The sequence below is a fragment of the Pelophylax lessonae genome (assembly GCF_965119305.1).
Source record: "Pelophylax lessonae genome assembly, chromosome: 1".
Classification (NCBI taxonomy): domain Eukaryota; kingdom Metazoa; phylum Chordata; class Amphibia; order Anura; family Ranidae; genus Pelophylax; species Pelophylax lessonae.
Window position 1 is genome coordinate 601,351,688 of NC_138768.1, and position 27,410 is coordinate 601,379,097.

The window sequence follows — 27,410 nt, forward strand, 5'->3', positions numbered from 1 at the left end:
AGCTACAGTATTTGTTGCTGTTGACTTTTCAGTTTTTCTGAAGGAGCCTGGAGCTCCTTTTTAAGGCTCACCTCTCTCGCACTTACTAGACTTACCCTATACAATTAAAGTGTCTGTAAAGGCAGAAGGTTTTACCTGAATGCATTTTATGCATGAAGATAAAAAGCCTTATGTGTGCAGTAGCCCTCCTCATACTTACCTGAGCCCCCTCTGGATCCAGTGAAGTCCACGACTGCCTCGGCCGTCCATGACTCTCCTGTCCTAATGGCTGAGACACAGCAGCATCACCCTTGGCTCCCGTTGCTGTCATTTAATGTCAGTTAGCCAATGAAGAGAGGGGGCGGGGCCAAACCACAGCTGTGGCTCTAATTGAGTGCCCCCATAGCAAGCTGCTTGCTGTGGGGGCACTCAATAGGAGGGAGGGGCCAAGAGCACTGAAGAGGGACCAGAGAATAGAGGGTTTTGGGCTTCTTTGTGCAAAACAATTACACAAGGCAGTTAAGTATAATATCTTTGTTTTTTTTATAGCAAAAAAAAAAATGAGACTTTATGATCACTTTAAGCTCCAACCATTTTGTAAAAACTGCAGATGTAAAGTAGTAAGTTTCTTATTACTATGACTCACAATCCAAACTTGACCTAGTGTTCCTGAATGTTGGGGGTGTTGAACAGCAGGGATTGTGTCAGACCTGTGCACAGAGAGACCCTTGCTTCCAAGCAAAAAGCAGGGGTCCTTTGCAACATACTAGCAAGGGACTGGCTTTTCTACTCAGGTTGTAATGGCTTTCAAAAGAAAAAATAATTAATTTTTGCACACCTGCTTTTATTTAGCAGGAATGGATTTAGCCAATTTGAACTTAAAATTAGATTGGGCGATGAATACACACACACACACACACACACACACACACACACACACACACATCATTTCTGACTGTTTTTCACTAGTTTTGCATTTGGCTAGGGTCAGGGTCACTATTGGTAGCATGTGCCGATACTTGGACCCTATAGAGATTGCACAGGCCTTCCAACTCCTTCAGAGTGGCACATCAATGCATGCCATTGTCAGAAGGTTTGCTGCGTCTCCATGCACAGACTCAAGAGCATGGAGGAGATTCCAGGAGACAGGCAGTTACTCTAGGAGAGCTGGACAAGGCCGTAGAAGGTCCTTAACCCATCATCAGGACCGAAATCTGCTCCTTTGTTCAAGGAGGAACAGGATGAGCACTGCCAGAGCCTCACAAAATGACATCCAGCAGGCCACTGGTGTGAATGTTTGACCAATCAGAAACAGACTTCATGGGGGTGGCCTGAGGGCCCAACATCTTCTAGTAGGCCCTGTGCTCACTGCCCAGTACTGTGGAGCTCCATTATCATTTGCCACTGAACACAAGAATTGGCAGGTCCGCCACTGGCGCCCTGTGCTTTTCACAGATGAGAGCAGGTTCGCCCTGAGCACATGTGACAGACATGAAACGGTCTGGAGAAGCTGTGAAGAATGTTATGTTGCATGTAACATTGTTCAGCCTGACCTGGTTTGGTAGTGGGTCAGTGATGGTCTGGGGAGGCATATCCATGGAGGGACGCACAGACCTCTACAGGCTAGACAATGACACCCTGACTGCTATTAGGATGAAAACCTTGGATCCATTGTAAGACCCTACACTGGTGCAGTGGGTCTTGGTTTCCTCCTGGTGCACGACAAGCATCGCCTGAGGAAGGAGCATGCATGCTCCGAACGCGAGCACCCCCTGCCACTATTGGATGTAAGCCTGGATACTGAACGCTGCCAGAAACACAGAAAGTGACTCCCGGCACAGCCAGGACCACGGCCGCTACAGTGTACTTCCCTAACATCCCTGCAGTGTTGCAGATGAACCATCACCATTTGCTGATCAACTATTTCCTCTGTGTGAGTTACTACGTTGTTTTTATGTAATAAATAACCTTTTAATCTACACTGAGGTGGCGCTGCTTTTCTTCTCCTACCCTTTTTTGTCTGTTGCAGAGTCCCTCTAGCTCTGTATGAAGCCTGCAGCCACCTCCACCATCCATCTCCACTAACCCCAGGGATTGAACTATCCTGCATACCTCCTAAAAAGCCTACAGCCACAGTTGAAACTTTTTTCATAAGATCGAATGTACTTGACTCTTTCACTGGCGCAGGTCGAACGTTGTGTATATGTACCTTTCTTGTTTTTAGCCAGTTCCTGGAGGATGAAGGAATTTATACCTTTGAATGGTGCCCATGCTCACCTGACCTAAATCCAATAGAACACCTCTGGGACATTATGTTACAGCCCATCCGATGCTGAGAGGTTGCATCTCCATCTGTTCAGGAGCTCAGTGATGCCCTGATCCAGATCTTGGAGGAATTACCCCAGGGCACCATCTGTCATCTCATTAGGAGCATGCCCTGACATTGTCGTCAGGCATGCATACAAGCATGTGGGGGCCATACAAACTACTAAGTACCATTTCAAGTTGCTGCAATGAAATTTCAGCAAAATGGACTAGCCTGCGGCATCATTTTTTCACTTCGATTTTTGAGGTGTCTGTGAGGGAAATAAAAACGATCAACCTACAGAGAGCTAAATTTTCAAAAGATGTGGCATCCTTTCATTCCTAACAAATTACTCAGTCCAAATCAGTACAGATATCCAGCATATTTTTCCCCATTGACATTGAGATTTCAAAGTGTTTCCTTTCATTTTTTTGAGCAGTATATATAAAATTACTCTTTGCTACAATGTAAAGTATTGAGTGTACAGCTTCTATAACAGCAGAATTTATATAGTGTAAATTTGCTGTCCCCTCAAAATAACTTAACACAGTCTTTCGGACCGGAAGTGACGCACATCGCGGAAGTGAGGACTGCGATCCCACTCCAACGCTATCCTTTTGCGCTTTGTTTACTCAATAAATGTGAGTGGTTTTAATTATATTTTAATAAAGTACCCGTTATCCATACATACTTGCACTATCTTGAGTATTCTGCTTTGAGATCCATTGTGACCGTGGGGATTCTGGAGAGGGAGAGGGAGCCAAGTCACCCGCAGCAGCCCAGATATCTGACCCCAGTGGAGCACGTTATAAGATTGGAGAGGAGCCCCCTGGATTATTGATAAGGCTTTTACCCTTAGTCTTTAAGGTGAGCGGCTAGAACACCTAGAGGGGATAAGGAGAAGCACCCCACCACTTTCAGCACGGTGTTTGGTGAAGGAGTAGCACCTGTGGATATACTTTTTTTTTTTTTCAAATTCTTTATTTATATAAGTCATACAAGAGATCAAAGCAAGTATCAAACAAAAGAATAATACTACAGGATACAATAAACGGTATCGGTAAACAGCAATCCCAGAAAGTGCATGACATCAGAGATAAAATCTATAGGGGAAGACAGCATACCCGTAAAATATCCATATGAGGTAAACATTCCCGTTTTTTCCAGACCGGTAGAGTGCAATCAACTAAGCTCAAGACAATCACTGCAATCGTCTCAAGATGTGCTAGGAGGATGCAACAAGTCTCACGCACACGGGACCTCAGACATCCAAAGGTGTTTCCATTAAACATCTGGAGCGATAGGATAGAGGGATAAATGCAAACATCCAGGGTAAAAGGAAGAAGGGAGGGGGAGTGAGTAGGGGACAAGGGTGGGGGGGAAAGAAAGCAGTGGGGGAAGCTCCGGCATCACGCCGGGAGACCGGGAGACACATCGTGGTGTGGGTAAGTGGGGAAGGCCAGTCAGGTGTCATCAGTGTCCTCCTGCGCGGGCGACCCCGCTGACAATCACAGCTCCTGCCCCGAGGTCAGTCCCTGAAGTGCCATCCCCTCAGCAGAGAATATGAATACATTCCAGACGGACCAAGTCTTGGAGTACTGTTCCTTTCTGCCCTGTGCAGTGAGCACCATGTCCTCCAAATCGTTTATCCACTTGACCCTCTGCAACCAAAGGGCAATCGTCGGGGGAGAGGGGCTCTTCCAGCAGAGGCTGATACATGCTTTCGCTGCATCGGCAAGATGCCTCAACACCGAGCTTTTATAGCGTTTAGGAGCAATGCCCGTGCAGTGCAACAGGAAGAATGCCGGGTCGTCGGGGACAGCCCGGTCTGTCATCAGTTGGGAGATACGACGCACTTCGGCCCAGAAGTTCCGAAGCCTAGAGCAGTACCAGAAAACGTGGGACATGGTGCCCACTTCCTGATGGCAACGCCAGCACATGTCGGACGCCTCCGGGAAGAACCGGTGCAGTCTGGCCGGAGTAAAGTACCAGTGTGTAAGGACCTTGTAGTTGGATTCCTGTATCTTCGTGCAGATGGAAGATTTGAGGGAGAAACGGATCATATTTCGCCTCTGGGATTCAGAGAATGTCTGGTTCAGTTCCCTTTCCCATTTAAGGATACCCGGTAGGGCAAAGTCCGCGGGAGGGTCCGAGATCAGGGCATAAATCTGCGAGAGGGCATGCGGCAAGTGGCCCTGTGTGGACAGGAACTGCTCAAAGGGCGTCAGGTCTCGCCCAAATGTCGAGGGCTCGCCCAGGCCTCCAAGGAAGTGAAGAAGCTGCAGGGCCTGCCACCTGAGCAACCGAAATCTCCCACTCAGGGAAGTCAGCTGGCAGAGAGTCGGCCAGCCCGTACCCGAGACGAAGTGTGATACCTGGAAGATACCCTCCCTAATCAGGGCGCCGAACCTGCCGCCCTCACAACCAGGCCCAAACGTCGGATTCCCTAGCAAAGGGTAGAGCGGGCCTCTACCCCTCGAGAGGCCTCTATCCGAGGCCGCCAGAGAGCACGCCTTAAGTGTGGGCCCTATAGTAGGGTGACGCATTGCCTCCGCAGGAACTCCCCTGAGGACAAGCGGGGCCCGCGGTAAGTATATAGGAAATAGGGAGGCCTCCAGGGCAACCCACAGTTTCAGATCTGCGTGACGCGCCCAGTCTAGCCATCGGGTGAGCATGGCCGCCTGGTAGTATCGTCTAGGGTCCGGAAGCGCCACACCACCGTGTCGCTTAGGCAGCACCAGGTAGCGGCGAGCCAAACGCGGTCGCCTGCCTGCCCACACAAAATCGGTGAAGATCGACTCAACCTGCTTCAGGAACCCCCCCGGGAGTGATATCGGCAGTGCCTGAAAGAGGTATAACAGTTTGGGAAGGATCGACATCTTCAAAATATTACACCTGCCGAACCAGGAGTGGAGCCCCTTTGTCCACCTCTCCAACAGGGTCCGGATGCTCACCAGGAGGGGAGGGAAGTTGAGGCGAAACAGGTCGGCCGGATTGGGGGAGAGCACGGTCCCTAGATATCTAAGCCCCCCTTGGGCCCATCTGAATGGGAAGTCCGAGGCCAGCAAATCCTGAAGAGGCCGTGGGAGGGCCACCCCCATGATCTCTGACTTGGAGAGGTTGATCTTCAAGTTGGAGACGGATCCAAACACCTCAAACTCCCGCAATAGGCACGGGAGGGAGACAAGGGGCTGGGAGAGGGAAAATAGGAGGTCATCGGCGTACGCCGAGACCTTGTATGTGGTATTCCCCACAAGGATGCCCGAGATGCTCGCATTCGACCGTACTCGGTTCAGGAAGGGTTCCAGGGAAAGCGCGAAGAGGAGAGGCGACAAGGGGCACCCCTGGCGGGTACCATTGCGAATGCGGATCCGATCCGAGAGGACCCCATTCGCCTTCACATGTGCGCTCGGATTGGTGTATACACTCCGAATCCACGCCAGCATTCGATCTCCCACGCCAAACCTGCGGAGCGTCGCAAACAGGTAGTGCCAATTTACCCTGTCAAACGCTTTTTCCGCGTCCGTGCTCAAAAATACCGTGGGGAGATTAGTGTGGCGAGCCTGGTGTATAAGATCGATAACCTTGATGGTGTTATCCCTGGCTTCGCGGGTGGGGACAAAACCCACCTGATCTCGATGCACCAGTGCCGGTAAGAGCATCTGAAGTCGGAGGGCCAGAAGTTTGGTAAAAAACTTCAGGTCCGCATTCAACAGGGAAATCGGGCGGTAGCTCCCGCAGGCGGAGGGGTCCTTCCCCTCCTTCGGAATCACAGAGATGTGGGCACCCAGGGCCTCTTCCCGAAAAGCAGTGATAGTCCCCACCGCATTGAAGAATCGCAATAAGTGGGGGGCAAGGGTCTCCTTCAGCGTCTGATAGTAGGACACAGGTAAGCCATCCGGCCCGGGGGCTTTACCTTTTTTCGCAGAGGAGATCACCACAGTGAGTTCCTCCAACGTGAACGGCGCCTCCAGTTCCTCTCGATCCGAGGAGGAGATGCCCGGGAGTACCACGGAGTCAAGATAGGCCAATGTGGCGCCCTCATGCGACGGTTGTTGGGGAAGATCATATAGACGCGAATAAAATTCAGCAAAGCACCTAGATATCTCTCTAGGGAGGTGGACTTTAGAACCTCTGGCGTCCAACAGGAAAGGTACATAGGAGGCCTTTTGCTGCTCCCGAAGTGCGCGCGCCAGCACCTTCCCGCACTTGTCCCCCGCTTCATAGGAAACCCGCTTACAGCGCTGCAGTGCGGCCTTGGCTCTGAAACGCAAGAGATCCGCCACCTGCGACCTCAGATGAGTCAACCTCAGGCCGGTCTCCCCATCTGGTCTCCGTTTGTGTCGCTCTTCCAGCGAGACCACCTCCTGCAGGAGTGCGTCTAATTTAGCCTCCCGTTCCCGCTTGAGGCGAGCGCCATGACGGATAAGCACCCCTCGGATCACTGCCTTGTGGGCCTCCCACAACACGCCCAGATCACACTCCGGCGTGGAGTTCAAGCGGAAATAAGTCTGAAGTTGCTGCGTGACGTCCGCAAGAACGTCGGCATCCTGTAGAAGCCCTTCGTTCAACCTCCAATGCCAATCCGCGTCCCGGAGGGTTCCGCAGAGGCCGACAGACAGCGTGACCGGAGCGTGGTCGGACCAGGTAACGGCGCCTATCTCCACAGCCCCTACGTACTGGAGGAGGCGGTGTGGGATCAGAAACAGGTCTATCCTGGAATAGGCCTGATGGGGAGCGGAAAAACACGTGTAATCACGTTCCCCTGCATGCAGGAGCCGCCACGCGTCCACCAGTTGAAGGTCGTGTAGGACTGACTGAACCAGTCGGCGCGTACCCCGGGGCACCGACGACGATCCCGTGGAGGTATCTAACGTCGGGTCCAGTGGGAGATTAAAATCCCCACCCAGCAGCAGACGTCCCTTCGCGAAGTCGACAAGCTCCGTCAGTACCTTCCGGAGGAACACATCCTGGTGGACATTTGGAGCATATACCGTAGCCAGGGTCACCGCAACATCCCCCAGTCGGCCCCTGAGAAACAGGAACCTACCCCCCGGATCCTCCCGACGTTCCAGAAGGGTCCAGGGGAGTCTGTTGGAGATCAAGATAGAGACCCCTTTGGACTTGGATTCCGGATTGGAGGCATGGTACACACATGGGTAGAATCTATTTTGTAGGAGGGGAAGGCCTCCCGTCCGGAAGTGAGTCTCTTGTATAAAGGCCACGTCAGAACGGAGGCGCCGCAGCTCCCCAAGTAGCATGCGGCGTTTCTCAGGCACGTTCAGTCCCCTTGCATTAAGGGAGGTCACCCGCACAGGATCCATAATGAACAAGGAGGGGGGGAGAAGGGTAAGGCGTAAGGGGAGGGGTCAGAGGAGGGGGGGAAGAGCACCGACGGGTAAAGGAGAGCAGGTGAGAAAGAGATGGGGGGGAGGATCAGTAGAGAGCAATCAGTAGAGTGTCCACCGATCAGGGACCGTGCAAAGGGAAAGAGGGGAGGGGTGCACAGGAAAGAAAGGACCAGGGGAAACAAACAAAACAGAAAAGAGACACCCCTTGGGCCTACCTCTCACACAGGAGAGAGCCCGGATACGAGGTGTAGTCCTAGAGGGGGGTGTAGAACAGAGAAACGGAGACTGGGTGGGATGTAAACGAGCCTCCCGGACCAATCCCACCCCATCCCCTCTGGAACGTTACAGTCAAGCCAATGCAATTCAAAACATAGTAATGGTACTACAGTGCCACGGAAATTATGACGCAAGTGTAATATGCAAACTCAAACATAACATTGCTTTACAGGTGTACACAGCAGAGGACACAGCAGAGGCGAATAACCCAGGTGGAGGTACCCCTCAGCCACCAACCAAAACCACAGGTGGCGAAAGGGGGACACCCACTGCCCCGTAGGGTCAGCTAACCCCGACCGAGGCCTCCATCCAGCACAGAGAAACAGCCACATAAACAGTCGCTCAAGGTCCCCGTGCAGCAGCCAGGAGGGACGGACATCCAGTCCCCCCGGCTCCCCAGGCCCCCCACACAACATCCCCCGACATTTCCAAATACACAACGTATCTCCCCTCCCGGGTCCCGCCCAAACCCCCACAACACAGCACATTCCCAGGCACCCGCATCCGCGACCCCAGCGCCCCACTCCCCCAGCCAACATAGAAAGCCAAAGGGAGCACTGCGCCAGTGGACGAAGACACGGACACCCGTCCCCCTCCCCCCCCCGCCCTCCAGCCACAATCAGCCAACAGTCTAAAGTTAACCGTGGATCTCACCCCCGTCAGCCCCCCAGCCAAGCCAGTCACAGTAGGAAGGCGTCCGCAGACATGACCCCCATCACCAAAAAGTGGGCGCACCACAGAGACCGTTGATGTCTGCAGGGTCAGGGCAGGCCAGGTAATGGCAACCAGGGCCGACCACCGGCTCAAGGAAGCGGGTACAACAGGGGGTCAAGGGGGGGACGGGTCATCCGGGTGGAGCTCCATCAGGCAGACTGCCGTAGAACATGGGGCTCTAGGAATGTTCCGCGGGCAGAGCAGAAATCATGCCTCTCCCAAGAAAAAAAAAAAAAAAAAAAAAAAAAGGGAGAGACCGGGAGTGTGTAGGTCCATAGCGCAGAGTCCGAGGCCATGTCCAACAGCCTCATCGGGTAGATAGGGATGGGGAGCGGATCAAGGACGTTCCGGGCGGGCAGAGCAGGGCAGCGTACGAATCCACAGGAGATACTCCGAGCCCCGCAGCAAGACACCCGGGGATGGCGGTATAAAGAAGGGGGGGGGGGGTCACCATAGCGGGTGCAGGGCTCCAGGACCAGGCCACGGGAACCGGGTGGTTCCACAACGTCTCGTAACCCCGGTGACCACCCCCCATGAGAGCAGCTGTGTGGGTCCGGGACAGGCCGGGGCAGTCTCGTGTCAGGGATGCATAGGGGACATTAAGCAGCAGGGGAAAAAGTACTCATCTGTGCCGTTGAGTCAAGTCACCTCCGGAAGGTCTCCTCAGTCCTCTCGCGTAGCCACCGACGGTTCCCCACGGGCCCGGCGGCCCCTCCGTGGGGTACGGGGAAGGGGTCCCCCCTCCATCCTGGCCGCCGAGGCAGCCCGTCTGCGGGAGTTGGGGAGCCTCTGGAGCCAATTCGGCACCTCCACAGGCGGCACCCCTAGGAAGGCGAACAGCCCAGGAAGTTCATCCGGATGCTGGAGCACGAAGGAAGAAGAACCCTTACGAACTGTCAGGGAGATGGGGAAGCCCCAGCGATATGTGCAGCCTAACTGCCGTATACGCTCCAGGAGGGGTCGCAGCAGAGCCCTCCTCTGCAGGGTGGCCCGGGACAGGTCAGGTAGAATGCGTACACTCGCCCCATCAAAATCCACCTCCCCGGCATCCCAGGCCTGACGGATGATCGTGTCCTTATGGGAGTACCGATGGAGCCGGCATATGACGTCCCGCGGCCTAGCGACATCTGGGGAGCGGGGTCCCAGGGCTCTATGGACCCGGTCAAACTCCAGGGAGGACGGTGGTATATCCGGTGCCAGGCGCTGGCAGATAGCCAGGACCGTAGGCTGCAGCGACTCCGGACCTGTTGCCTCCGGGATGCCCCGCAGCCGTAGGTTGTTACGGCGGCTGCGGTCCTCCATCTCCTCGAGCCGTAGTTGGAGCTCGCCCACGTACAGGTCCTGGGCCACTTGAGCCGCCTCCAAGCGAGACACTCTGGATTCCAAAGAAGACGCTGCAGTCTCGCCCGCAGAAACACGTTCCGTCAGTACCTGCACATCCGTGCGGACGGCTTGGATGTCCCTAGCGTGGGCTTCTTCCAGTCTAAGGGCCAGGGCCTCAAAGTCCCGCTTCGTGGGAAGCGCCTGGATCAGGGCCCGCAGATCCCCCGCATCACCCGCCGACAGGGGCATCGCGTGCGAGCTGGCCGTAGAGATCGAGGGGGACGGAGGCTGTGTGTCCATTCCAAACAGGACCGGTGCTGTCGGGGAGACAGGTGCCGAAGCCATAGCTGTCGTAGAGTCCCCACGTGGCTTGTTGCGGCCGGTTCGGGCAGAGGCCGAGCGGGTCTCAGGAAAGTATCGGCTGAGTTCCGATCCCGGAGGGGTGCGGAGTGGCTTCCGGGGTCCCCTCCTTCGGTTATTGCTCATTCCGTGGCTAAGAATGGCTTAGAAGCAGGTCGGGATAGGGTGAGACGGCCGGAGCTCAGGGAGTATGCTTCTTCACGCCGCCATGTCCAGGACACGCCCTGTGGATATACTTTACCCACCTGAACACTTACCTTAATTATTTGGACTTTATTTCACTCAGACCGTTATATTTTTTGTGAAGCACAGAGGACACTTTGATATATTTATATATATGCACCTGAGCACTTTATTTGTCACTAGAGCATCATCAGCACATTAAGTGTTTTTTTAGAGTACTGCACTAATATTTTAAAATTGTTTATTATGAATATGGATTTATCTTATATGGTTTAGTTCCCTTCTATATTTATTGTGACAGGCACACACACCAGATACAGTTTATTTATTTATTTATTATTGTTTATCAACCCAGAAGCGCAGTACCCCCCACCTGTTTATATAATGAAAAGCTATGTGTTGAGTTATTTTGAGGGGGACAGCAAATTTACACTGCTATACAAACTGTACACCCACTACTTTACACTGTAGCAAAGTGTAATTTCTTCAGTGTTGTCACATGAAAAGATATAATAAAATATTTACAAAAATGTGAGGGGTGTACTCGTGTGTGTGTGTGTATGTATGTACAGTGCCTTGCAAAAGTATTCGGCCCCCTTGAACTTAGCGACCTTTTGCCACATTTCAGGCTTCAAACATAAAGATATAAAACTGTAATTTTTTGTGAAGAATCAACAAGTCAGACACAATCATGAAGTGGAACGAAATTGATTGGATATTTCAAACTTTGTTATCAAATAAAAAACTGAAAAAGTGGGCGTGCAAAATTATTCAGCCCCTTTACTTTCAGTGCAGCAAACTCTCTCCAGAAGTTCAGTGAGAATCTCTGAATGATCCAATGTTGACCTAAATGACTAATGATGATAAATAGAATCCACATGTGTGTAATCAAGTCTCCGTATAACTGCACCTGCACTGTGATAGTCTCAGAGGTCCGTTTAAAGCGCAGAGAGCATCATGAAGAACAAGGAACACACCAGGCAGGTCCGAGATAGTGTTGTGGAGAAGTTAAAAGCCGGATTTGGATACAAAAAGATTTCCCAAGCTTTAAACATCCCATGGAGCACTGTGCAAGCGATAATATTGAAATGGAAGGAGTATCAGACCACTGCAAATCTACAAAGACCTGGCCGTCCCTCAAAAACTTTCAGCTCATACAAGGAGAAGACTGATCAGAGATGCAGCCAAGAGGCCCATGATCACTCTGGATGAACTGCAGAGATCTACAGCTGAGGTGGGAGACTCTGTCCATAGGACAACAATCAGTCGTATACTGCACAAATCTGGCCTTTATGGAAGAGTGGCAAGAAGAAAGCCATTTTTTAAAGATATCCATAAAAAGTGTAATTTAAAGTTTGCCACAAGCCACCTGGGAGACACACCAAATATGTGGAAGAAGGTGCTCTGGTCAGATGAAACCAAAATCAAACTTTTTGGCAACAATGCAAAACGTTATGTTTGGCGTAAAAGCAACACAGCTCATCACCCTGAACACACCATCCCCACTGTCAAACAAGGTGGTGGCAGCATCATGGTTTGGGCCTGCTTTTCTTCAGCAGGGACAGGGAAGATGGTTAAAATTGATGGGAAGATGGATGGAGCCAAATACAGGACCATTCTGGATGAAAACCTGATGGAGTCTGCAAAAGACCTGAGACTGGGACGGAGATTTGTCTTCCAACAAGACAAAGATCCAAAACATAAAGCAAAATCTACAATGGAATGGTTCACAAATAAACATATCCAGGTGTTAGAATGGCCAAGTCAAAGTCCAGACCTAAATCCAATCGAGAATCTGTGGAAAGAACTGAAAACTGCTGTTCACAAACGCTGTCCATCCAACCTCACTGAGCTCGAGCTGTTTTGCATGGAGGAATGGGCAAAAATGTCAGTCTCTCGATGTGCAAAACTGATAGAGACATACCCCAAGCGACTTAACAGCTGTAATCGCAGCAAAAGGTGGCGCTACAAAGTATTAACTTAAGGGGGCTGAATACTTTCGCAAGGCACTGTGTGTGTGTGTATATATATATATATATATACACACACACACACACACACACACACACACACACAAACTGCAGCATTGAGGACTCAGTTGATTCTACCATTAATCCTGACCAAATCTCCAACTCCATTTGCAGAAAATAGGAACTGGTGGGTAGAAACATGGCAGCCAGTGGTCTGGACTGATAAATCAAAGTTAGAAATATTTGGCTGTGGCTGGAGGCAGTTTGTTCATGAAGGGCTGGGGAGCGGTGCAATAAAGAGTTTCTGCAGGCAACCGTAAAGCATGGTGGAGGTTCCCTGAAAGTTTGGGGCAGCATTTCTGCAAACAGAGTTGGAGATTTGGTCAGGATCAAGGACATCCTCAATACTGAGAAATACAGGCAAATACTTATCCATTATGCCATATCATCAATGAGGCATGTGATTGGCCCTAAATTCATTCTGCAGCAGGACAACAACCCCAAACATACAGCCAATGTCATTAAGAACTATCTTCAGTGTAAAGAAGGACAAAGAGTCCTGGAAGTGATGGTTTGGGCAACACAGAGCCCTGATCTCAACATCATCAAGTCTGTCTGGGATTACATGAAGAGACGGAAGGTTTTGAGGCAGCCTACATCCACAGAAGATCTGTGGTTAGTTCAACAAGATGTTTGGAACAACTTACCTGCCGAGGTCCTTCAAAAAATGTGTGCAATGGTATTTAGAAGAATTGATGCGGTTTTCAAGACAGTCACACCAAAGACTGATTCGATTTGGATTTCTCTTCTGTTTATTTACTTTCCATTTTGTTAAATGATAAAAATAAACTATGAACACTTCTATTTCTGAAAGCATTCTTAAGTTTACAACATTTTTTCACACCTGCCTAAGACAGTGTACAGTACTGTATAAACACACTAGTGATAGGATGTGTGATTCACACAAGGAGTGTTGTACTAAAGCCACAGGCCGATACAGAACTCTAAATATAAATAAAAATGGTTTCCCTTAATTTCTGCTAAAAACTAAATATATCCAGAATAAAATATATTCTGCTACATTTCTTTGGTAACATAAATCAAAATATGTAGAATATTTAGTTTGTGAGAAAGTTGTACAAACTATGGTGTATATATAGATATGAAATTTATCAACCTTGATGTTCTGATGGCCTATCTTATTTTTAAGGCCCTGAAATGCCAGGACAGTACAAACACCCCCAAAATGTTAATTTTTTGGAAAGTAGACACTCCAAGGTACTTAGTAAGAAGCATAGGGAGTATTTTGAAGTTGTAAATTGTTTTGTTTTTTTACACAATGTTTTTGAAAAATATAAAAGTAAATAAGTTGATTTTATTTGACAAGAGTTGTCAATTTAACAAATTATTTCACACACATGGCCTACTTACAGTACAATTACACATCAATTCACATTCTTTTACTGCTTTCAAGTAAGGATACCACATGCGTTTTTACCACAAACCTTTTCACTGCTTAGACGCAGACAGAGGCCCAAAATCCAACAAGCACCATCAGGCTTTCAAGGGGCATAAATGTTGTATGCAAATTCCTGACTACCTATAATATTTCTTGAGGCCCTGAAGTGCCAGGACATTTTGAAAAGACGACCCTCCAACATATTTAATTAGAGGCACAGTGAGTCTTTTGAAGGTCACATTTTTGCCACAATTTTTTGAAAAATAAAGAAATTATATTTATTTATTTTACGCAAAGCTGTCAATTATTTATTAAAGCATTTCTCACACACAGCATGGGCATACTTACAAATACACCCCAAAACACACTCTGCTATTCCTCCTGAGTATGGAGATACCACATACATGAAACATTTTTGCAGCCTAGCTGCATAGCGGAGCCCAAAATCCAAAGATCACCTTCAGACTTTCAAAAGGGCATAAATTAGACATGCATAGGTCAACCCGTTCATTTGGATGGACTGCCTTACACACAACAAATGTGCCAAAGAAGCTCCTGCACTTTTTTGCGGTATAGAGCATGCCTCATTTTTGCTGTGTATAAAAATGTGCGTTTGCGGGCTGCAATTGGGGTGTCAAAAATAATTAATGGCACCACAAGCATGTAATGCACAGATGGGAACGGAACCTTCATCTCGAGTTCCAGAGTGTTTTATCAATATCTTGGTTCCACACACACCTTTTAGCATTTGTAGTTTACATGAACATATTATACCTTGTTTTTTGGACAGATGCTGCTTTTATTTGATTTTTATTTGAACAAAATATTGTAAACAAAAAAAAAAAATTAACATTTTCTACAACTTTTCACAATGCAACATTTAGGTAATTTGTGCATCACCATATACTTAAAAAAAAAATAATCAACAAAGTCTATTGAATAAAGTAATAACACTGCCACTTTTATGTAACGTAGCAGAGTTGTAAAGCTTTATTCCCCTTTCAACGCTACATCCTGATCCATCCTTTTTCCTAAATAGTTAGTGTAACACTATATTCGGAAAAAGTCAGACTGACGAGAGCATAAATTAGCACAACAGTGACTTTTTCACTGCAAAAAAATCAACATTGCGTTTACTGACGTGAGCATGTGATGCTTTTACAGTAAAACGCAAATGTCATCCCGATTTTCTTATTGCTATGTTGTGACCTGGGGATACATTTTATGGATGGTATTTTTTTAGGATTGGGATTATAAACTCACATATTGTATATTTTTTACAATTTCTTCTTCACTGGGGCTCTAGACCTGGTCAGTTGAGACCTGATTCAAAACCCCCATGCAGCTGGGGAGAAACTTATCGCTTCTAATAATGATTTATTGCCAGCTGCTCTGAGCTGGGTGACCTTCTGCTGCAGGGAAAGGGTTAGCAGAGCTGTAGCAGCTCTGCACAGCCTCCATACTGACAGAAGTGCCATGACATAACTTAATTCCCGATGTAAATACGATACAGAAACACTGTGGTTACACTATGTTATGCAGCATGGAGCAATCTGTAGATGGGTCAGAATGCCAGGAGTTGACGGTTTTATCTCCTGGGCTTACTGCTGGACCCTGACTGTCACTGACAGTTCCAGAAGCCATTAGAACCTGCCGAGTCTATGTTCTGAAATAAAATGGCGCAAAATGACACCTGAAACTCAAGTAGTTAAATATAAATTGAATATAGTGACGGTTTTAAAATTCTCTTAAGGAATGACCAAGGTTTATTTTTTAAATTAATACTCGAGAATATTGTTGCATGGTATTGCAGGAGAATTAATATGTTTTTTCATAACCCTACAAGAAGGGGTCTTCACCTTCGAAACAGTATGAAGCACACTGGATGTGAATGCAGCATGTAAATGATTGCTTATTTGCTCCTGAGATAAACCATACACCCTGAACGGTTGGATTATAGTACAGTCTAAAATTATAGACTACACATGTCACACAGCTGTTTGAGGCTTGTTGACCATAATCTGTGCAGTGTATGGAAATTATGGCTTCTATGGAGTAGGGCTTATGGATTAGCAAGAGGGAAGAGCCAGACAGGTTATATTGAGGTACAGTTGGCTCAGGGACAAAGAAAAAGCTAGGGAAAAGATGTTGGATGTTGAAAAGCCCATGAAGCATTCACAGATCTAGTAGAGTGTGCCTTAACAGGAGAAGGAGGAACCTTAATCCTTAAGACTGTAGGCTTGGATGATGACCTATCTAAAACCACCTGGCAATGGTGGAGTAGAGACCATATTCCCTACCTATAGGGACCCTCAGGAATGAAAAAGAGCATCCAAATGTATGAAAGTAGCCATAGCTGAGAGGTAAATAGTGCAAACCATGTCCAGACAGTAGAGGGAAATTTCATTTGAAGGAGAAAAGCACGATGTTCTGGCTAAGGTAGAAGGAGGAAATCACCTTGAAAAGAAAAAGGGGCTTTAGGCTGTAAGACTACCTTTTCACTGTGTAACACTAAGAAGGGTTCCTTACAGGATAAGGCTGCTAAAGCCAGTCATACATGGATCAAAATTTGGCCAGTTCAGCAGGGACCAGCCGTATTTCAATCCATGTATGGGCTAGCTGGTTATACACAAGTCAATCTATCAATTGACCTGTGTACAACCAGCCTGTTGAGTTTTTTCCCCAAACGATCAGTGCCGCTGGCTATGGCCCGCAACACTGATCGTTGTATTGTGTTGCCGGATGGGGGAATTGGCTCATTTTTTTTGTTCAACTTGCTGGCTGAAAAAAAAAAAAAAAAGAATCAAGAAAGGCCTGCTTAACTCAAACATTTCCTGCAGAGATAAGTCACAGGAAAGACAACCTTGTGAGTGAGGGAAAAACAGTGGGAGACCCCTGATAAGGGAGGCTTCTGATAAAACTCAAAACAACAAGGCCCTAAGTAATCTCTGTAGACAATATGGGGGAACAATGTGAGCGTCACCCTACACAAAAGCTTTCAACAGGGAATGATAGGTAAGCGCTTCGAAGGCAGGTTTCTCAAGAAACCTGAAAAAATGGCTAGGCCTGAACTGTGGTCCTTGAGGAAATTTAACCACCTCCCACCTGGCCAATGTACATATACAGCCGGGTGGGAGTCTCGTCCTTCTGATCGGACGTTCCCGAACGCCCTGCAGAAGGAGAGAGATCGCGCCGCCGAGGGCACACGCAGTGGCGCAATCTCGATGTGCCTGTGTCCCTCGGACACATAGCAACAAGTTGTGGCAGGAGGGCCCTGTGATTGGCCCTCCTGATCACATGACGGCTGTGTCCAATCACAGCCATCATATAATGTAAATACAGCCGTTGTAACGGCTTTGATCTCTTCTTCTCTTCACACAGATCCTGTCAGTGAGGAGAAGAAGAGACATTCTGTGCTGCAGCCAGGGGATCGGTGAGTTTGAAGCATTTTTTTTGCCAATTACACACTGATCACCCTGCTAGTGTCCCCAAAACACAGTGTCCCCAACACCGATATAAACGTCTGTCCGTGATCATCAGGCGCACATGTGCCTGTGATCATCCAGCGCACATCTGTCTGTGATCATCCAGCGCACATCTGTCTGCGATCATCCAGCGCACATCTGTCTGCGATCATCCAGCGCACATCTGTCCGCGATCATCCAGCGCACATCTGTCCGCGATCATCCAGCGCACATCTGTCCGCGATCATCCAGCGCACATCTGTCTGTGATCATCAAGCGCACATCTGTCCGCACACATCTGTCACACATCGTCACCTGTCTGATCTGCCACACCTGTCTGATCTGCCACACCTGTCCCAGTGAACATCTGCCGCATCTCAGTTCAACATCTGTCACACATCTGTCCCAGAAATCATCTGTGCACATCTGTCCACATGGCTAAAAATTTTTATAGCTGCGAGGAGGCTCTCCATATTCTCCAGAGTATGTTGGATGAGAGTAGCGGGGAACTCTCTCCGTCAGACTCGGATAGCGAGTATGAGCCAGTACAAAGCAGTGGCTCTGAAATGGAAACGGAGGATGACAGAAACCTAACAAAGAGGCTCAGGAGATTTGAGCAGGCGCAGGCTTCCACCAACAGGGCAACACATCCTGAGGCATCCACCAGCAGCGCAACAACTCCTGAGGCATCCACCAGCAGCACAGCACTCCACATCCACGATTATACGCAGGCATCCACCAGCAGTTCTGCAAGTCCTTGTGCAGTGGCAAGCGCAAGCAGGGCATCATTCCTACATGACAGGCCAGCTGCTGGTAACGGGGCATCCCACCCACAACGAGGCAGGGCCCATACTAGCCTTCCGGATGTTCTATTATACCCTACATGGCTGCCCGATACTTCAGCAGAACTTGTAATTCCCCCTTTTACAGCACAGCCAGGCCCTCAAATACAATCGGATAATGTAACCCCACTTTATTCAAAAAATATATACCAAGACACAGGACAAACAAAGACAAAACAGACAAAAAGACAAAGACAGTTGGGGCTTTAAATGAGGCGGTGCCTGCCCAAGGCTAGCCGTCTCCATCCCTGTTCATTGTATGAGGGGGGAAGGGGAATATGAAGGGTAAGAAGGGGGATAAAAGGGATAATTCAGGGGATCGGCATGTTGGTAGAATCTATATAATGTGGTATAAATTATATATAAAAAATAAAAATACATGACATAGCATCAATGTAAAATAGTTTATAGAAAAGCCGATGCCCTATATAGGTATTGATAAGGTAAAACGGGAAAGGGGGGGACAAAAATGGGACTTTAGATGAGGTGTGCGGAGTCGGTGGTCACAATAAAAAATGCAATTGTATAAAGATACAGGTTTTAATGTATGTCATGAAAAAATAGCATATATAGCATAAACACATTGATACAGGTAACATCAACAATACATGTGTGAAATAGCACAATCCCAATGTAATAAAAGGCATCGTAAATACCAAGTCATTACTCAAGAAATACACAATGAGAAAAGTAGATCATTGATAAAAACATTAAAAAAGGTAACATGTTAATATAGGTAACCCCACTTTATTATTTTCATTTGTTTTTCACGAATGATCTGCTGAAGTACATCGTGGAGCAGTGTAATCTGTACGCCAACCAACATATTGCCAGCAATCCTGATTAATCCTATGCCCGCCCTTTTGTTTGGAAACCCCTCACTGTGGAAGAATTTAAACTTTTCCTTGGACTGACCTTCAACATGGATCTGACAAAAAAAAAAAAAAATTAACTCCATTCCTACTGGTCTACCCTACCTTGCCATCAAATGCCAGTCTACTCCTCTTTGATGCCCAGAACCCGTTACGAAATGATAATGTGATTTTTACATTTCAACAACAATGCCCAGTGTATGGCAGTAAAACCTCACGCTTATGGTATGAATAAATAAATATAAACTGTCTGTTGTTTTTCTATCGATCTATTTCCACATGATTACTAATTCCATGCTGGCAGGGGAGGCTGTGATTACACTGCTGAATTGCTTTTGATTGAGCGCTTTGTGGTAAGTAGACAACCACAAGGGGATCACCCCGTTTGAAGCACACAGTGGAGCACAGCAATTTATCTGCACCTGATGGACAATATATATGGACTTTATGATTTTTAATATTTATGCATTTATGAATTTTTATATTTATGCATTTATGAATTGGAGTATTTATTGAGTGATTTTGCGTGATTTGCACTTTATACTTTGCACATGTTTGCACATTTGCATTGATTTATATATTTAATTTTATTTAAATATCTAATTTATTTTGCAATAATGAGCAGCGCTGCAACACCGGTTTCACAACAATGCCCAGTGCCTCCCCTAAAATCATCCAAATTACGATAAATTATTCAAAATTCAGCCCCTAATCAATTTTTTTTTTTGCTCCAGCTTCAAGCAAATGTTCACCCCTGATAAAAATATTTGTGTGGATGAATCCCTAGTCCACTTCATTGGAAGGCTTGGAATAAAACAATACCTCCCAAGTAAACGGGCCAAATATGGGGTAAAATTTTACAAGGTATGCAACAGGGCCACAAGCTACATCTATGATTTCCAAATTTATGAGGGAAAGGACAGTCAGCTAAACCCCCCTGGTTGCCCTACCTATATGGGGACAAGTGGCAAAATCGTCAGGCAGCTGATAGAATAGAACCACTGTTTGGGAAGGGTTACCACCTATATGTAGACAATTTCTACACAAGTCTCCCACTTTTCCACCATCTCTACCTGAAAAAGAACAAATTTGCTCTGATGCATTAGCCAGACTTCATGAAAGACACTTCCCGGATATCCTCCCTCCTACCCACACAGGCCGCAGACACCAAAAAAAGTGTTGTGTATGTTCAAGTAGAGGAATTTGCTGCGACACCCGATACTGTCCCCAATGTCCCTTCCAGCCAGGCCTCTGTATTGTAGGGTGCTATCATGTTTATCACACTTCAGTACACTATTAGTATAGTAAAGACATTTTCCACTATCTGCTATTTCTGTGTATGACCCGGACTGTTTATCGACTATGATGTGAAGATATTTTTACAGTTTCTGCTATTTCTGTGTATGACCCGGACTGTTTATCGACTATGCCTCTGCCAACCATGTTTCTGCCTAACATGTGAATTGATCTCGGCCTGTTGAATGACCATGCTTTTTGCCTGCGTCCTGGAACTAATTTTTTGCCCTGCCTATTATTCAATGTACTATTCAACACAGGGGTCTCACACAGGGGTGTGAGGGGCTCCAGAATAGAATTTCAAAGTGGAAAAAACTTTTTTTCTCCAGGTTTTTGTTTTCTCGGATTAGGGTCTGGAGACTAAGAGGCTTCAAAGAGATTTGGGTGGGAGAAGCCTCTACCCCTGTCCTCAGGTCTTACCTAACCAAGGCCCCCAAGCCTTATAGTGCTGCCTGCTGCCACTTGAACTGGCCATGCCTCTGCCTGCCACCTAAACCAGCCATGCCTCTGCCTGCCATCTGAACTGGCCACGACTATGCCTGCTAACTGAACTACTGCCAGGACCAATACTTTGGCATATCCCTGCCTGCTGCCTGAAAAATTCCTGAACATCTCCATTGGCTGTCTGGACCAATGCTTTTCCTGTGCTGGGACAGTATTCGTGCCTGCTAAAACCACAGGTAATCATTTTTTTTTTACTGTTTGCTCAGCAGAATGTATTTTGTGGTGTAATTCTTGATATGTACATGCTATGTGTTAGAAGCCTGTAGGTGCTACTTGGATGTTGGGCCTCTGTATGTGGCCAGACTGTGGAAAATTCTCACACATGTGGTATTGCCATACTCAGGAGGAGTAGCAGAATGTATTTTAGGGTGTCTTTCTTGGAATGTACATGCTCTGTGTGAGAAATATTTTAGAAATTGACAACTTTGTGTAAAAAAAAAAAATAGGTTTTCATTTTCTTTCCACATTTTCCAAAAAATTGTGGAAAAAAAAGGACATCTTCAAAAGACTTATTATGCCTCGTAGAATATACATTGGGGTGTTTTTCTTTCCAAAATGGGGTCATTTTGTGGGTTATTCCATTGTCCTGATGCTCCAGGGCCTTCACAAATGGGATAGGTACTCAGGAAATGAAAAGTGTAATTTATGCCTTTAGAATGCCTGACGGTGCTACTTGGATGTTGGGCCTCTGTATGTGGCCAGGCTGTGGAAAAGTCTCACACATGTGGTATCGCTAAACTCAGGACGAGTAGCAGAATACATTTTGGGGTGTAATTGTTGCTATGTACATGCTATGTATTAGAAATATCTTATAAATTGACAACTTTGTGTAAAAATTACACATTTAATTTCCTGAGTACCTCTCACATTTTTGAAGGCCCTGGAGCACCAGGACAATGGAATTACCCACAAAATGACCCCATTTTGAAAAGAAAACACCCCAATATATACTCTATGAGGCATAATAAGTCTTTTGAAGATGTCATTTTTTTTCCACAAGTTTTTGGAAAATGTGGGAAAAAAAAAAACATATTTTTTATGGCTTTCAAACGCCTGACATTGCTACTTGAATGTTGGGCCTCTGTATGTGGCCAGGCTGTGGAAAAGTCTCACACATGTGGTATCGCCATACTCAGGAGGAGTAGCTGAATATATTTTGGGGTGTATTTGTAAGTTTATGCATGCCATGTGTGAGAAATACCTTATTAATAACAATTTTGTGAAAAAAATAAATAAATAAAAAAATCTTCATTACCAAAACTATTGTGGCCAAAAAATTGTAACTTCAAAAAACTCACTATGCCTCTTACTAAATACCTTGGACTGTCCTCTTTAAAAAAAAAGGGGTAATTCGGGGGGTATTTGTACTCTCCTGACATTTTAGGGCCTGAAGAAATGAGATAGGTAGTCAGTACATCAGGACTGATCAATTTTCGATGATACGTAGCCTAGCTTGTGGGCTCTATAACTTTCACAAAAACCTATTTTCATACACTTATCAGGATTTTTTTTACCAAAGACATGTAGCAGAATACATTCTGGCCTAAATTTATGACAAAATTTGATTTTATTGGATTTCTTTTAAAACAGACAATAGAAAATATATATATATATTTTTGATTTTTCGCTATTTTTTTCGCTTATATCACAAAAAATAAAAAATCCAGCGAAACCACCAAAATAAAGCTCTATTGTGTGAACAAAATGATAAAAATTTAATTTGGGTAAAGTGTAGCATGACTGAGTAATTGTGATTCAAAGTGCGAGAGCACCGAAAGCTGAAAATTGGTCTGGGAAGGAAGGGGGTTTAAGTGCCCAGTATTGAGGTGGTTAAAGAGGATGTTCACCCTGTGCATGTTAATTGAGTTAGAAATTGGAAAAAAAAAAATAACGGAATTTTTGTAAAATCTTACCTGTAAAATTCCTTTCTCTGAGTCCTCCGACAGTCGCCGCCTCTTCATATTCGTCACATATGGGGTATTAGACTTTGCTCCGAAGGAGTAGCTAGGCAACAGAATATGTTAACATTAAAGCTTTTAACATATCCCACCCTCAAGGGGTGGTCCCCTCAGTCAATACCCTCCTACTTCCTGCAACCATATCTCAGTTTTAGTGGAATAGCAGTAGAGTATACAACCAAACCCCAAAAGAGGGGCGGGGGCGGCGACTGTCGGAGGACTCAGAGAAAGGAATTTTACAGGTAAGATTTTACAAAAATTCCGTTTTCTCTTACGTCCTCCGACAGTCGCCGCCTCTTCATATTCGTCACATATGGGGACGTCCCAAAGCAGTGCAAACATGAGGGGTGGGAAACGCATCCGCGCCGAAAAGGCAACGCAGTCTCCGCATCAAAGAAAGGAACCTTACCAAAGGAAGGAAACCAGCTGGGCAACAGGAAAAACAAGTGCTCAACAGGAGCAACAACCCAGGAAAAGATAAATAACCAGGGGATAAAAAAAAAACTTATCCCAACAGCCAGAGGTCCCCAACAAGGGACCCTAGGGAATTGCCGCACTAAGAACCTTGCGGCCAAAGGAAGCATCCGCCGATGCCTGAACATCTACTTTGTAGAATTTTGTGAAAGTGTGCACGGTCGACCAAGTCGCCGCCTTACACACCTGGGCTACAGAAGCCCCATGACGACAGGCCCAAGACGTACTCAGAGTGCGCCTTCACAGGCACAGGGGGAACCTTCCCCTGCAAGGCATAGGCCTGTTCAATGGTCTGCCTGATCCATTTGGCGATGGTAGAGGCCGACGCCGCCATGCCCTTCCGAGGACCCTCTGGAAGAACAAACAAGGAGTCCGTCTTTCGAAAAGACTCAGTCGATTTAAGGTAAACCCTTATCGCCCGAACAACATCCAGAGAATGTAATCTCACCTCCTTTGGATGTTTAGGCTTCGCGCACAGCGAAGGCAAGACAATATCCTCATTAAGATGGAATTCCGAAACTCGTTTCGGAAGAAAAGAAGGATTAGGTCGCAAGACCACCTTATCCAAATGAACAACCAGATACGGAGACTTGCAGGACAAAGCTGCCAGCTCCGACACTCTGCGAGCCAAAGTGATCGCCACCAAAAAGGCGGCCTTTTAGGACAACATAGACAACGAGATCTCAATGATCTGTTCAAAAGGAGCACGTTGCAACACAGACAGAACGAGATTCAAGTCCCAAGGGGGCAAAGGATCCCTCCTAGGAGGAACCAGATGCCGCACACCCTGAACAAAAGTGCCAACCAAGGAGTTGGAAGCCACGGGACGTTGAAACAGAACGGCCAGCGCAGACACCTGACCCTTTATCGTAGCCAGCGCCAAACGCTGATCGACACCCGTTTGAAGGAAGGACAGCACTCGGGAAACCGAGTACGTGCGGGGTGAAAACCCCCTGGACTCACACCAGGCAAAATAGGCCTTCCAAGTACGGTAATAAACCTTCCCCGAGGAAGACTTCCTCGCGTTGATCAAAGTATGAACGACCTCTGGGGAGAGACCCTTCTCCTTCAGGACCTCGGTCTCAACAGCCAGGCCGTCAAAGCCAGAGACTGTAAAGCAGGATGGTATATCGGTCCTTGAGACAGGAGATCGTCTCGAAGAGGCAGACGCCACGGGGCGTCGACCGCCAGATTCACGAGGTCTGCGTACCAGGACCGGCGAGGCCAGTCCGGAGCCACAAGAATCACCGTGCTGCGTTCCGAGTGTAACCTGCGAAGGAACCTGGACAGCAACTGAATCGGTGGAAACGCGTACATCAGCCTGTACTGATGCCACGGGGCCACTAACGCGTCCGACGCGTCTGCCCGAGGGTCGCGCGTCCTTGCCACGAACCTTCTCACCTTGTTGTTGAGACGAGACGCAAACAGGTCCACATCTGGAAGACCCCACTTCGCGCACAACATCTGGAAGACAGCCGGGTGGAGAGACCATTCCCCCTGATCCAGGGTCTGGCGACTCAGATAGTCCGCCTGCCAGTTCTCCACCCCCGGAATGTGAACCGCCGTTATCGCCGGGACATGAGTCTCGGCCCAAGACAGAATGTCGGCCACTTCTCGAGCCGCTCGGGCACTCCTGGTGCCCCCTTGGTGGTTGATGTAGGCCACCGCCGTGGCATTGTCCGTCTGCACCCGAACCGGGCAGCCCTGCAGTCGGTCCGTCCAGCGATGAAGACAGAGATTTATCGCACGCAATTCCAGAATGTTGATCGGAAGGGAAGACTCCCCCTCCGACCAAGTTCCCTGGGCGGACAGAACGCCCAGAACACCACCCCAGCCCGACAGGCTGGCATCCGTGGTGATCACCGTCCACGAGATAGGACGAAACGACTTGCCCCCGGACACCATCGGGGACTGGAGCCACCACAGAAGGTCTCTTCTGGTGCGATGACTCAACAAGATTTGAAGATCCAGAGATTGAGGTCGCCCGTCCCACATGGACAGGATCTCCGCTTGGAGACCCCGCGTGTGAAACTGGGCGAAGGGAATCGCCTCGAAGGCCGAGACCATCAATCCCAGACATCTCATGCACGTCCGCAGAGACGAGTGCGGAACGTCCCCGAGGGACCTGACTTCCTCCTGAAGAGTTCTGAGTTTGTCTTCCGGCAGGAAGACCTTCGCCTGCACCGAGTCCAGAATCATTCCCAGGTAGGGAAGACGAACCGACGGACTCAGTGTCGACTTTGGAAAATTTATCGTCCAACCAAACTCCTGCAGAGTTTGCATCGTGACAGACAGGTCCTTCTCCAGATCCTGGCTGGTCGCAGACCGAACCAGAATGTCGTCCAGATACCCCAGGACAGAAATGCCCTGGGCCCTCAATGCCAGAACCGGTGCAAGCACCTTGGTGAAGACCCGCGGAGCCGAGGCGAGACCAAAAGGCAACGCCGCGAACTGGTAGTGATCCTCCGCAATGGCAAATCGAAGGAACCTCTGGTGACCCTCGAAAATGGGGATGTGAAGATACGCATCCTTCAAATCGATGGAGGCCATGAATTCCCCCGGAACCAGGGCAGCCACCACCGACCGCAGGGATTCCATGCGGAACTTGCGAACCCGCACAGAGCGGTTCAGAGCCTTCAAGTCCAGAATTGGACGAACCTTGCCCTCCTTTCTGGGCACGGTGAACAGATTGGAATAAAACCCCCGAAACCTGTCCCGATGAGGCACCGGAACTACCACTCCCTGAGCCCTCAGGTCCCACACCGCCAGGTGCAGGTCCCATAAACGCTCTGGAGACAGTTGAAGATTTGAGGGAAAAAATCTGCTCTCCGGCCGAGAGAGAAACTCGATCTTGTAACCAGATCGAACGATCTCCTGAACCCATCTGTCCCGCACGCGGGTCAACCAGGGCTGAAGAAAACCGAGCAAGCGTCCCCCCACCCCAAAACTGGGTGAGGGCACCCCTTCAGGCCGCACTGTTATGGGCTGCGGATCCGGATTGACCGGACTTCTGTTTTCCAGACCAGGGCTTCTTCTGAGAGCCTTGACCTTTGAACGGTTTGCCCTTGTAGTGCGACCGAAAGGCACGAAAGGACCCCTGAGGGGGCCGAAAATTAGCATGCTTCTTCCCAGAAGCCCCCTTAGCCTTGGGGAAATGGGGCAAGAGAGTGCTCTTACCTCCGGTGATCCCCTTAATCAACACATCCAAGGACTCCCCAAAAAGGCGAGACCCATCATAAGGCAGATTGGCTAAGGTCTTACGTGAAGACTGGTCCACCGACCAACATTTCAACCAAACCAGGCGGCGAGACAACACCGCCACGCTGTGCACACGTGCAGCCAACGGGACTAGGTCCAAGTCCGCATCACACAGATACATGACACCCTGGTGGATTTGATCCACCATATCCAGGGTCGCCGGCGAGGCCGAATCGGCCACTAGGACGCGCCTAAGCATCTGCGTCCAACTTGCGACCGCCTGGGCCGCCATGAGAGAGGCAAACAGAGCCTTAAGCATAGAACCCGTAACAGAATAAGTATGACGGGCAAGAGACTCCAATCTCCTATCCGTGGCATCACGGAACACAGGGGAATCCTCTGCAGGAATCGCAGTGGATTTGTTTAAAACCGCAATTGCGTGATCCACTGGGGGTGGCACACACCACCTTTCATCAGTGGAAGGCGAGAAAGGATAAAGCAGCTTGAACCTACTTGGTACAGCAAAAGGTTTGCGTAGATTGCGCCATTGTTCCTTAACAGCGCACTGAAAATCATCATTGCAGGGAAAAACCTGCGGCGTCCTGCGTTTTCTCTGCGTCCCATAAGCCGCCAAGGCAGCGGGGGGACACACTTCATCCTGCAAACGCAGCGTTTGTTTTATGGAAGCAATCAATTCATCCATGATTGCAAGCTCTTCAGGCGAGCCAGGGGGAGAATTATCAACCCCTTCAACTTCAGCCTCCACCTCGGACCCCACTAGATCCAGGGAGGAGCGGGACCCCGATAAGGAGGCCCCCGCCATAACAACCCCATCACCTTCACCCTCAGAATCAGAGGAAAGAGCAACTCTGGGTATTTTAG

At 48.1% G+C, this 27,410-nt stretch overlaps 1 protein-coding gene across 1 annotated transcript in view; it reads right to left on the bottom strand.

The window, feature by feature from the left end:
* Positions 1-27,410, bottom strand: part of LOC309552510 (sodium/hydrogen exchanger 9B2-like) — a 132,161-nt gene that overhangs the window by 24,484 nt on the left and 80,267 nt on the right. The window lies entirely within an intron of this gene.